We start from the raw sequence: 13112 nt of genomic DNA on the forward strand, positions 1-13112 counted from the left end.
AGATCCCTGTGTCAGGATCTTTTGTTTCTTATGTTAAATGGCCTTGTCTCGTGAGATGTCTCCATAAAGTCACTTGGAGTTGTTGTTGGGTCATGGTGGTTTTCAGATCACAAATGAGCCTCAAAACAAACTAATTGACTTATTCCTAAATAATCATGATGCCAACACTAGTAAAAGGCTGAAGATGGATCAAACTTATTAGTATATTATAAATTTAGTGGACAGATGGTCCGATTAGATATTAATTGCCTGATTTTCCTTTTCTATGAATTGCCTGTTCATATCCTATTCCCATTTTTCTACTGGGTTATCTTTTTCTTATTGACTTGGTATCCTTTATCTGTTCTCACTATCAGTCCTTTGTTATGTATGTTACAAATATTTTCTCTCAATCTCTACCAGTTGTCTTAACTTTATTTGGAGTACCTTTTATCTTACAGTTTTTAATTATCATGTAGTAAAATTTATCAGTCTTCTCCTTTATGGTTTGAGTGTCTTGGTCTTGTTTATGAAGTCTTTCCCTGCTCCGGAGTCACAAAGGTAATCTCCTTTTATGTCTATATATGTCTTCAGTCCATCTGGAATTGATTGATTTGTATGTGCGTGTATGGTCTGAGGTAAGAACCCAGTTTTATTTTTTGCCACATGGAAAATTTCTTTTTCTCATATCACTTACTAATTAGTTTATTATTTTTCTACTGATGTGTAATGCCACTCTTGTTACTTACAGAGTTCCCACATATGCAGGCATCTTTAGCTAGTCTCTCTCTTCTGTACTGTTTGTAGTTCTGTTTCCTTGCTGACGCCATAGAATTTCATTCTCCATTCCTAAGAATTTCGTTCATAGAACTCATCACAGTGATAATTAAGTGTGCTCAGTGAAGGCAGGAATTAAGTCCATCCTGATCACCATTGTATCCCCTGTACTTCCTACACTGTCTGCAACATAGTAGGTGCTCAATAAATATTTGTTAAATTAAAGAAATACTTATTGAGTATGTATTCTCCATGCACAGCGCTGCCCTAGGAAATTCAGCGAGAAATAGGGTGATGTGTTGATTTGCTGTTTCCACATAACCACCCCAAAACTCAGTGGCTTAAAATGACAGTTAGGCATTGAGAGACTGATGGAGGCTTGGCTCCCCGGCCCTGCTGGCATTGCGCTGCACTTGGTCACAGGGGTGTACCTTGGCTGGTCTGGACCCAGGCCTGTTCTGGGGGATGTGGGGTCTTACCCAGTTTATCACCATGTGCGCCTCATCTTTGGGCCAGCAGGCTGGCCAAGGCGTGTTCTTCCATGCCTGTGGGAGTGGTTCAAGAGCCGAACCCCAAATATTTAAATTTCCCCACAAGAAATTGAAATTGTTGCATTTCATTCCTTCGTATATCCACATATGTTACTAATGTTAAAATGCTATGTTTATCTAAATCATTAGATAAAACTGACAGTTGAAGAAGCACCACCAGCAGATGGTCATGTATTGCCAAGCCTGATGGGCTGTGAGCCATTGCTAATCCAAGTGAACTGATGGTCTGCTTAGATTGGGATGTAGGTGGGGCTTTATTTCCCCTTTAACATCCTGTATTCCAAGTTCACCATGGAGAGGCGGGAGAGGTGAGACAGTAAGTCAGAGAAAGACAGGCATGGCAAGAGGATTTAGGTGACTTTCACAAAGACCTCCCCACTCAGCTTCATTGTTTGTGGAACCAGAGAGACCGTGGGGCACAGCCAACACTTTGAGTGCTCAGCTGGGTGGACCTGGCCCCTGTCCTCCACAGCAGGAGTCTGGACAGTCTGGGTGGTCCTGCTCTGAGCTGAAATATGATGAAGGTGTCACAAGGGAAGGATGGTTGGCTGGACCCAGGGGGTCGGGATAGCTTTACAGAGGAGGCTACCTGTTAGGTGCATCTGAAACTGACTAAGGGAGGAAAGGGTTTCCATGGCAGGGGAAGAATGAACACTAGGCCCCAGGGACTGACAATTGAGCGTCCAAGAGATGGAGATTCCCTGTCAGCACTTGTCCCCTGCATGGCAAGGGCCTCCAATCCAGTTCATCTGAGACCAGGTTTTCTTTTCAGTCATGGCGGCCACCTTGCATAGCTAAAACTCATTATTTGTTTATTGAACAGTTGTATGCCTCTGTGTGTGTTTATCATGCAGGGTGTGAAAGCTCTCTAGAACATTCACAAGCAAAGTGGGTCCATTCTGAGGGTGGCTGGTGAGGCAGCAGCACTATGGCTTAACTACCCCATGCGAAGAGGGCTCTGCACTTCTGCCACGGCCATAGGAAGAGTACTTGCTTAAAAAAAAACAACAGATTTCTGGCACCATTTCAGCCCTTCTGAACCAGGAACTACAGCTGCAAGGCCCAGAGATCTGTTAAGACCCAAATGACTGTGATTGGACAAGTTTGGGATCGACTGAACAGACGAAGATCTAGCTATACCTGTCCTGGGCCTCCCAGCAGCCACAGACACTGAGAAGGGCCCTCCCCTGTGACCTGCGATGCATCCCCACACCAAAAGATGAGGTTCACCATGGCTTCCTCTAAGGCATTGAGTTGTGAGAGATTGAAAGCTAGGTGGCTGGCCATGGGAAACATGGCTGAGATTGCCAGGGAGGCCAGTGGCCCGCAAGGCTGAGAACAGCCCGTCATAGAGCTTTCACTTCCATTCCACACAGCCTTAAAATAAATCCTGTTGTTCTTTAGTCGCCTGGAGTGACTCTCTGTCTCTCTCCTTTTCAGCCAGAAGAGCCAAACTAAACATCAAGAAAACACAACCAGGGATGTCGGCTATTAGAGCTGGCTGCCAAGGCTTGCCCACAGGGGACTCCAGGTCCTGGCACTCGGGGCCAGGCAGCAGCTAAGCTCCCAGCTGCCTCTCTTTTTACCCACTCAAGTGCCTGGCTTAAGGGACCCAGTGCAGAGAGTGGCAAAGGAAGTTTCCCAGCACTTAGCAGCTGGGATTAACTGGGAACCAGAAATGCTAGGAGTCAGAGCCTTGACCTTCTCCTGCGGGGCTGCTGTACAGCCCTGTGCCCAACACCACTGAAACCACACCAAGAAAAACTTTATCTTGGGAAGAGGTTCCAAATTCGCATGAGCCTAACCCATCCCTGCTACGAACATGGGGCTCAGGGTGGGAGGAGAGGAGTGCCGAATCGAGTTGTTGCCGAGGATGTAGGAGTGGTCACTCGGCACACCAGCTGCTGTGGAGAATGATGGTCAAAAGGTGCTTTTGGTTCATAGGCAGTTCAGTTACCAGAGAAAAAGCAAGCAGCCCCCACAGAAACCCCAGAACTAGTGCCCAAGTCAGGTTGGCACAGCTGGAACTTGCCAATCCTTTATTTTTTCCTTCGTTCTGCTTGCTTTGGGTTTATTTTTGCTCTTGAGAAAAGAATGTAAGATGACTGATTTAAGATCTTTTCTAATGTAAGCATGTAGTGCTCTAAGTTTCCGTCTTCAACTACATCTCAGTTCTACATATTTTTAAATTTTTCTTTGAGATTTCTTCTTTGAACCATGGATTATTTAGAAGTGTGTTGTTTAGTTTCCAAGTGTTTGGAGGTTTTTCTGTGGTCTTTTGCTGGTTTCTAGTTTGCTTCCGTTGTGGTCACAGGACACACTATGATCTCAGTCTTCTTGAATGTGTTTTGTGACCCTGGATGTGGTCTGCCTTGGTGAATATTCCATGGGCACTTAGACGTGCCATGGACAGTACGTGCTTCAGCATGCATAAATGTCAGGCAGATCCTCATGGTTGAGGGTGGTGTTCAGTTCTACATCCTTGCTGCTTTCTGACTAGTTCTCTCAATTGCATCTCCAACTGTAGTAATAGATTTATCTATGTTTTACTCTTTCTCATTCCAGCTCAGTGAGTTTTTGCTTTGTGTATTTTGAAGCTCTGTTGTTTGGCGCCTGCACTTTTAGGATTGATGTGCCTTCTTGTGGGATCCATGCTTTTATCATTTGGTAATCTCTCTCTTGGTCCTTAGTAATTGTCTTTGCTCTGAAGTTTTGCTGTATTTGACCCATTCCTGTTCTTCTTTTCCCTTAATGTTTGAGATGCACTTTTCCCATCTTTACTTTTCAACAAAACTGCCTCTGTTGTCATATCTGGAGTGAGTTGCTTGTAAACAGCAGACAGTTGGGTGTTGTTTTTTAATCTACTTGGTCAATCTGTCTTTTATCTTGTGTGGATAGGCCATTTACACTTAAAGTAACTATTGATATGTTGTGGCATATGTCTGCCATTTTATTACTTGTTTTCCATTTGCTCCCTCTGTTTCTTGTTCCTCTGTTTCTTTTTTTTTTTTTTTTTCCTTCCTGAGGGTTATAATTTGCTGGTTTTGTTTTTTTTAAGGAAGATTGGTCCTGAGCTAACATCTGTTGCCAGTCTTTCCTCTTTTTGTTTTTTGTCTCCCCAGTGCCCTAGTACATAGTTGTACATCCTAGTTGTGAGTCATTCTTGTTCCTCCATGTGGGATGCTGCCAAGCAAAGCTGATGAACAGTGTGTAGGTCCAGGATCTGAACCGGCGAACCCTGGGCCGCCGAACCGGAGCGCGCAACCTTAACCACTCAGCCGGCCCTTAATTTGCTGATTCTTAAGTCCCAGATCAGGAGTTGTTTTTAAAAAAAAGTCAGCTCTGTATGCCTGAAGGTGCATTTGCCAGAGTGGGCTCTGCAACACTGCAGCCTCACACAGGGATCCTCTCCTCACAGATCACTTTGGGCAAGTTATTTAGTCTCTCTAAGCCTGTTTTTTAAAATTTTTTGATGGGACTTTTCACAGTGCCCACCTCATGTGGTTATTATGAAGGCATAGCAAACATTTGAAAGTGGCATCCCCAGCACCTGAACTCCGTGCCCCAGCCATTGGTGTCCAGGTTCTTTAGGAAATTGTCCCTCCTCCGTTCTCAGCAGGTTTGGGTGATGTGATCTCAAGTCTCAGGTACTAGAATATTCTCCTCTTGGCTAAAACCAGTGAGGGCATCCCATGCCCCTGGCCGCTGTGATTGGCTTAGGCTGGACATGTTACCAAGTGCAGGTGAGTGAGACACAAGGAACTTGCAAGAGCTCCTTCTGTGATCATGACCTGAAAATTCCTCCTCTGCCTCTGGGTGGTTTAGGGTGAGGATGTTAGACAGAACAAGTATGACAGAGCCATGGCTAGAGTGAGCTACCATGAGGAAACTGTCACAAAGACTCACAAATAGGGCAGAGCCTAGAGAACACAGGATGGACCTGGTGACATCGTGATCCTGAGCCAAACAAGAACTGAAGTCAGAGCCGCCTTGGGAGTCTTCAGGTATATGTGTGAACAGATCACTTTTTGGTTTTGGCTAGCTTATGTTAGGCTACTGTGGGCACCCAATATGTTTTTAATAAGTAGAGTGCATTAGACAGTGCATGTAAAGTACAGTGCCTTGCAAATACGTGCCTAAGAAATTCTCTCACTAAAACTTGCCACAGCAAAGGGAGAATGCATTTCACATTTCAGGTCCAGTCTTGCACCCAAGGCCTTCTCCAAAGGAATGATTCTAACCCTTGACCCTCTGAGAGAGGGAACTAAGACCACCCAGAGGTCTGAGGGGGCAGATTGAAGTGGACGTGTACCCCTTATAGAGTCTGAGGAGTGGACTGAAGTAGACATGTGACCGCTCACAGAGTCTGAGGGTATGGACTTAAGAGGACGTGTGACCACCCAGAAGTGTGGGCAGCCAACATAGGTTCTCATGTCACCTATGAGGTACACCTGGAGAACCATCTTCTCTGTGTCCTCACCTGAACTGAGAGGTTAGGCAAATTCAAGCTTTGCTCAATGGATTTGCCAAAGCCCAGGGCAGCATCTCCCATCAGCTCTCCATTTGAGTTTCAGCTAGTCACATGAGCTGCCTTCTTTCTTTTTTTGAGGAAGATTAGCCCTGAGCTAACTGCTGCCAATCCTCCTCTTTTTGCTGAGGAAGACTGGCCCTGAGCTAACATCCGTGCCCATCTTCCTCCATTTTATGTGTGGGACACTTACCACAACATGGCTTGCCAAGCGGTGCCATGTCCGCACCCAGGATCTGAACTGGTGAACCCAGGGCTGCCGAAGTGGGATGTGCGAACTTATCCGCTGCGCCATGGGGCCAGCCCAGCTGCCTTCTTTCTTAAGGCTGCTGTATGAGTTTGTTCCCTGCACCCAAAGTTGCTAAAGCAAAAACCAAAGACATTTCTGGGGCTTTCACAATAGCTCAGATGTAAAGCAGTGAAAATGGAATGGGGGCCAAATCAAATGCAAGCATCTCAGTTCTACTCCTGGGGCGCTCAGCCTCACACAGCTGACGTCCAGGTGCTCTGCCTTTCACTTCCACCGTTTTTCTTCCTCCTCGGCACTGACCAATCCCTCTTGGTTTATTGCTGGCTTCTCTCCCTGACCTTGATGATTGCGGAGTCTTCTTGTCTATATCTACACTTTCTTATGGGGCAGTCTCATCCAAGGTTCTTAACTTTATACTTCATTGAAATGTGGATACTTCCATACCACTTGAAATCCAACCCCTCCGTGGAGAAACAACAATAAAACTTACTGTGTCGCTGAAGAGGAAGTGCAGAGCTCAAGATGTCCCCGAGGACTCATGCCCTTTCCATGGCCCTGTTCTGCCACATCAGGGTCAGCTTCTTCCTCAGACAGGGAGCAAGAATGCTGTAGGCAGACATGTTAGCATCCAGGGGAAGAAAAGGGATTTTCTTTTTGTGTGGCATTTAGGGATGTCAAAGCTGCCAGTAAATTTCTCATCTCATTGGCCAGAGTTGCGACCCATTTCTAGTCTTGAACCAGTGACTGTCAAGGGAAATGGGCTTTCAAACCAGTTAGGTCTACCTTTGGGGATCTGGGATAGGGCCAAGGAGGGGTGGGGCCCAGACACATCCAGTTACCGTTAGGAAAGAAGAGGCAGCAACCGACCACACCCACGCTCAGATATATCCCAACCCTGGCCTGCCCTCAGACTCCAGGCTTATATATCTGACTGACCATGTGACATGGCTACCTGAATTTACTTGATATCTCAGACTTAATACGCCCAAAGCTGATCCAAAATAGGCCCCTGTTTCCTCCGCAAAGCATCATCTCATCTGGTATCACCATCCCACCCAGCTACTCAAGTCAAAAAGCTGAACTGTCCTTCATCCCATTGTCTCTCTCCCCATATCTAATCCACTGATGACCCTGCCTGCTCTACCTCCATAGGATGCCCCTAAGCCTCCCTTTGCCCTGTTCAGCCTCAGTTATCTCTTCCAGGCACCTTTTAATTGGCCTCCTCCAGTCCTCTGACACCTCCAGCTGCACCTCCTACCAACTGGGGGGATCCTTTTGGTGTTATTGGCTTCAAACCCTGCAATTATTGACCATGATAGAATGAAGTCCAAACACTTAGCGTAGCCTCTAGGTCCCTCACCCATGAGCTATCCAGCTTTGTGTCTGACCACTCGTCCTTGCTCCATCCACCCTGCCTCCTTTCTGTTCCTCAAACATACCCAACTTGCTCCATCTCAGTGTTTCCTTGGCTTGGAATACTCTTCTCCCTTCTCTTCGCATGACTGGTCTTCCCATTACCCGAGTTTCAGTTCAGATACCAACCCTTCACAGAACCTCTCCCTGGCCACCCTCTCATACAGCAGTCCCGGGTCACCTCTGTCTCAGTCCCCATCTTATTTTATTCATATTTCATCTAATTCGTGTACTTGCTTTTGGCCCAAATTCCTATGTGTCTATGTGTCTATGCCTCTGTCTCCCCAGTGTCAGGAGCACTGCCTGGCCCACAATGGATATCAATATATATCAATATATAAATCCATTCATATATTGATTCAGCACCCATGTGACAAGACCTACTTTGTCCCAAATAGTGTCATCTACAGGCTGAAGACCACCAAAGTTCTGTCTCCCCCAGACCTCTCCTTAAGGTGCCAGCTCACCATTACGGCTCAGATATCTAAAAGGCAACTCAAACTCAACGTGTCCACAACTGAATTCCTGATACTCTCTCACAGATCTGCTCCTTTCAGTCAGTGACAGCCCAAGCCTGGGACTCATCCTCAATGGCTCCGTTTCCCTCCCACCCCACATCAGGAAATCTCATAACCCCCCAAGCTGCCACTGGCGTCCCTTCTCCAGGACCCAGACCTGCCTACTCTCGATTAATGCAGTGACTGCTGCTTCTGTGCTGGGCTCTCTGCTGTCCTCACACAGCCACAGTGTGGTCCTTTGGCCTCAGCTCTGCCAGGACCGCCCAAGGGCCCACCTCACTTGGAGTTACTTGTTCGACTTCGATGCTGTGCCTCAGACGTAGCAGACTTCCAACCCCGCAGCCCCACTCCTCCAGTTCTATGTGTGATGGCTTCCTCTTCCGTCCAGCCTCTGTTCTCACGTCACCTTCCTGACCACCCTATTTAAAATGAACCTCCCTGGCAAGAAGTTCCTTCCCCTTCCTGCTGTATTTTGCTCATGGTTCCAACTGTCATCTAATGGGACACACCTGTGTGTCTTGTTTGCCGTTTGCTGGCCTCCCCTCGAGTGCACACTTCACTGGGGCACAGATTGATTTTTTTTTTTTTTTGGTTTTATTTTGTTTAGTTCTGTTTCCCCAGTGCCTGGAACTGTTTAGAAAGTCTTTAATGACATTTTTGAATAAATGCTGAATGGAACAATTTATTTTTTAAGAAGGCCAGTCTTGCTGCCTTGTGGGAAATGAGATGGAGACTGACATTGGATGGAGACTGGCGTCAGCTAGAGACATGGCCAGATGCCCAGTGTAGCTCCAGGTGACCCTCTGGGGCCAGCAGACGGGCAGGTGTAGGGTGGGAGGAACATGAGTCATCAGAGATGAATCTGAGTCCTGCTTCAGTGCCTGGGTGCACAGATGGTGATGCCTTCACTGGGGTAAGGAAGACTGCTAGGAAGCAAGTTGGGAGAGGGGGAGACAAAAGTTCCATTCTGGCCATTTTAACTTTGCAATGCTGCTGAAATCACGGAGTGGAACAATGGTGCCCAACAGACAAGCAAACCTGAGCCTGGAGCTCGCAGAGGGAGTGGTCAACGTACACTGAGTGCATGGGCTGTGATACGCGCCCAGGAGGAGCCAGACAGAGGACACAGCTGCAGCCAAGTGGTTTCAACATGCAGAGACCCAGCTGAGAGGAAAGATCAGAGACAGGTGGGAAAGACAGGCCAGAAGGGGAAGGAGGGGGGTGTGATATTCGGGGACCCTCAGAAGGAGTGGTGGCTGCTGAGGCCCTAAGAGGTGGGATAGCGTGTGTCTGTCGGATTTGGCGGCACAGAGTTTCAAGGTGCCCTTGACCAGAGAAGTTCTAAATATGCCTAGTATTTCCTCCAAGAAAAGAAAGTCGTCAGGGTTAGGAGGCAGCAGTCTCAGGTTCTGAGCCACGGTTCTGTCTTCTGAAATCTAGGCACCAGCCCCCAGTGGGTAAAATTATGATGTTTCAGCCTGAAAAACGGCAGTTCACGGTGTCCAGGGAATCACAGAAGTGGCCTTTTTCTTGGCCTTCTCACTGACCAGGAAAACTATTCTGATCGCCTTCTTCCTTTTAAAACTCAGGCTGACAGCCAGCATCCTTCGGGATGGAATAGCCACTGAGGACAGCGCAGCAGAAGACCCGCACTTGTGCTGGGGTGGCGGCTTTGTTTTCCTCACATCCTGCCACTTGTCCAGCACAGCATCTCACACTGCTGTCACGACTCAAGTTGCCACAGGGCAGGGGCTTGGTCTACGCTGCAGCTCAGGACATTGTCATTTACTCAAAACAGCAAGCAAGACAAAGCAGACTCCTTCAGCATGGCTTCCGCAATGAAGGGACCGGTTTGCGGTTCTGGTATCTCTTCCTCTTCTTATAAGGACATCTGCCTTATTGAATTAGGGCCCTGCCCCTTATGATCTCATTTAAACGTAATCATTTCCTGAGAGGCCCATCTACAAAGACAGTCACCTTGGGGGCGAGGGCTTCAACATATGAATTTGGGGAGACACAATTCATGCATATTCAAGCACATGTGATAGCAGAGGAAGGTGCAGATGCTGTGGGAATGAGAGGAAGGAGAAATTATTCTGCAGAATCAAGGAAGATGAAGCATGCAATGTTAAATTGGGCCCTGAGGAATGTGTGGAATTGGCCACGGAAGAGGAGAAATCATTCTAGGAGGAATGGAGCAACGTCACGCGCAGAGATATGAGGGCGTTAGGGAGCTCAGCTCATGGCCTGGGTGGGGGGGGGGGAAGGGGAGGGCGCGGGGGGAGTGATGGTGGGTCTGATGAGAGAGGCCAAATGAAGGAGGACTCAGCCACGCTGAGGGATTTGGACTCTATCCTGTGGGTAATGGGCAGCCATGGAAGGTTTTGAGCACAGTAGTGATGTTATTAGCTTTACGTTTAGGAAGTTCATTGCAAGTTGTAAGATGAACAGACTGGAAAGAGGAAAAAAAGGTTGGAAGTCATGAAAACAGAGCAGGGAAACAAGTGGATGTGGTGTGAATGGAGCAAAAGAAAGGGGCATCTGTGGGGACTGGCCCCTCAGGGAGACAGCGGTGCCACCTGAGGTGTGGACAGTGGAGCGGGGCTAGCAGTGAGGGGTGGAGGATCAGAGGAGGCCTGGGGCGGTCATTGGCATACATGGGATGATGTGAAGTCTCTGAAAAGAACATGATGAGAGGAAGTCCAATGGGAAGCAGCCAGGTCCTGGGGTGTGCACAGGTTTATGTCCCCTGTGGACAGCAAGCAGAGCCACATATACCCGGGGTCACCATCCAGCAGGCCAGCACCTGGTCCAGTCGCCTGGGGAGATGGAACCCTGTGTCCCTGTGTGTGGAGGCCCTGGGGTGCACAGGAAACTGCCCCTTGTCCTGGTCCTGGTCCAGTCACCCAGGGAGATGGAAGCTGGAGAAGAACCAGCCCAGGCTGGGTGCAGGCGATGGGCTGGAGGGATGGGTGTGGTATGAACATTAGCACATCCTGCCCCAAGGCAAAAGTCACTGAGCTCAATGGGAGAAAGCCTCTCCTCTGCTGTGCACACCAGTACCTGAGATGTGACGCTCCTAACTGGCGAGCAGGGCTTCAGCAGAAACAGACACTTGTGGTTCCCTTTGGGGAGGGGATTGGAGGGCAGGGGAGGGAAGGAGACTCGCATTTCACTGAGTGCCCTTTATACTTTGGGGTTCTTGGCATCGTGCACAACTTTTTGCCTCTAAAAAGCAAAATTAATTTCATTCTCTTTTGTGTCATAAAGGAAGAGTCTGAGAAATGTTATCCAGTGGCAAGAATTGAGTTTTTACGTTGAGGAATTCTAAACAGCTCTTTGGATTAAAAGCTCTTAAATGCTGCCCTCTGTGGGCTGTCACCACCACCTTGCCCGGTGCTCAGTGTTCACTCCACTACGTGCAGCTGGAGGCATTGCAGGCACTTTCCCCCAACCCTCACTCCATCTGCTCTGACTCACTGATGAGATGCTACAAGGCCCCGGAGCCAGGAGCTCTCTCCCCCAGCCCGCCATCACTGGCTCCATCTTGGGTCTCCATCCCAAAGGAAGCCTGAGCATTAAATCCAGACAAGGCCCAGGGGTCTCTTCTTACATCAGCACCCACTTTACAGCATAATATTTGTGTTTGCCATAAATATCACCACACTGTCTCCCCCTAACCACTCAAAGCCAATTTTGATGTTTTGCATTCTGGCATCAGAACATGTTTCCTTTTGGCGAAAACTCCGAAATCCATCTGTTTCACCTCTTTTTTCTGCTTCAGTTCTTAGATTCACTCAGACTCAGGAGACGACCCCACTCTCCTGCCCCCTTGAAGGTAAGGTGAGGTCATGTGTCTTGCTTTGGTCAACAAAAGTAAGGAGGGTGACGTGTCACCTGAGGGGCAGAGTTTACAAGTTGGTTCTTGATTCTCTATACTCCTCTTCGCCCGTGAGAGGACATGCAGGTTCCATGCGATCAGGCACCCAGAACGAGGACAGGTGAAGCTGGCTGCCCTGGAGAGCAGACTGGACCTCTCCCACACGACCTCTGTGAGTGAGCAGGAGAGAAAAAGTGTTTGTTAAGCTCCTCGGTTTGGGGGTATTTGTTACACAGCATAAGCGGGCCATCCAGACAGTACACTATGGCTTTCTTCTCGCAGGTGTCTCTCAGAGACCTGGCCCCTCTCACCTCCTCACGGTGAGAGCTCGCTCAGAGGCAATGCTCATGGCAGGCAAGTAGGGAGGTCAGGAGCACAGAAGTGACAACACATCCTTTCTCTCAATACAACATACGCTGTTGCTGGTGGGGCTGGGGTCAGAGCTATGAACGCAGTTGGGAGTTTTGCTCTCCAGAGCCTTGCTGAAACGCTCTCAGATGGGCTCTGACGGACCACTCTGACAGCAGAACCGGCGGCCTGGAACTGCACGCACGGAAGCAGATGCGTGCTCCTCTGCAGCACGCTTCCTGCGGCGCTGGGAGGCGGGCTCCGGATTTCTGTAACTGGAAGAAAGAGGAGCCGACAGGAAACACAGTGTCAGGAGGAGGCGCGCACACTCCCTTCAGCTTCGCCGAGGCCCCCGCCCCCCGCCTGAGCGCAGTCACTTCCGACCACCAGCTGTACCTTTTCCTTCGTCGGGCTCTGAACTCCTCTGCTGTTTTGCCAGTTATCCTCCGGGTGCTCGTTAGAGCTACTCAGCTGGGTAAAAGATATAGCATGAGGAGGAGACCAGCAAGGAAATACTATAACAGAAACCTCCCTGGTGCACTGTGAGAATCGAGCGGTTCTCCGCCCTTCAAACGCGCACACTGACTCTGGGGGAAGCGACCACCCGAGTGTTCAAGTCAATGAATCGAAAACTTGAGTCAGGATTGATTTCCAGAAGATTAAAAGCAGCGCCCTGTACACACAGTGGGGCGCGGAGACGTCGCAGGCGCGGCGAGGACACAAAGGCAGGCGGTTCCACCGCCCGCCCCGCCGCAGAAGCCGATAGACGACGATTCAGAGACGCGCCGCGGCCGCGCGCTGGAAGGCGAGCGCGGGCCTGAGGGCGGGAGGCGGGGCCGGGGGAGCGGCGGGGGGCGGGGCCGGGGGA

General features: G+C 49.0%; 1 long non-coding RNA gene across 1 annotated transcript; it reads right to left on the reverse strand.

Moving 5' to 3' along the window:
* Positions 1–10358: 10358 nt before the first annotated feature.
* Positions 10359–13039, reverse strand: LOC111771217 (uncharacterized). The gene is made up of 3 exons (XR_011433916.1): positions 12641–13039; positions 12208–12519; positions 10359–12066 (listed from the first exon to the last, which is right to left on the reverse strand). It is a non-coding gene; the product is annotated as an uncharacterized lncRNA (long non-coding RNA).
* Between the last annotated feature and the right edge of the window lie 73 nt (positions 13040–13112).

The sequence above is a fragment of the Equus caballus genome, chromosome 29, assembly GCF_041296265.1.
Source record: "Equus caballus isolate H_3958 breed thoroughbred chromosome 29, TB-T2T, whole genome shotgun sequence".
Taxonomy (NCBI): Eukaryota; Metazoa; Chordata; class Mammalia; order Perissodactyla; family Equidae; genus Equus; species Equus caballus.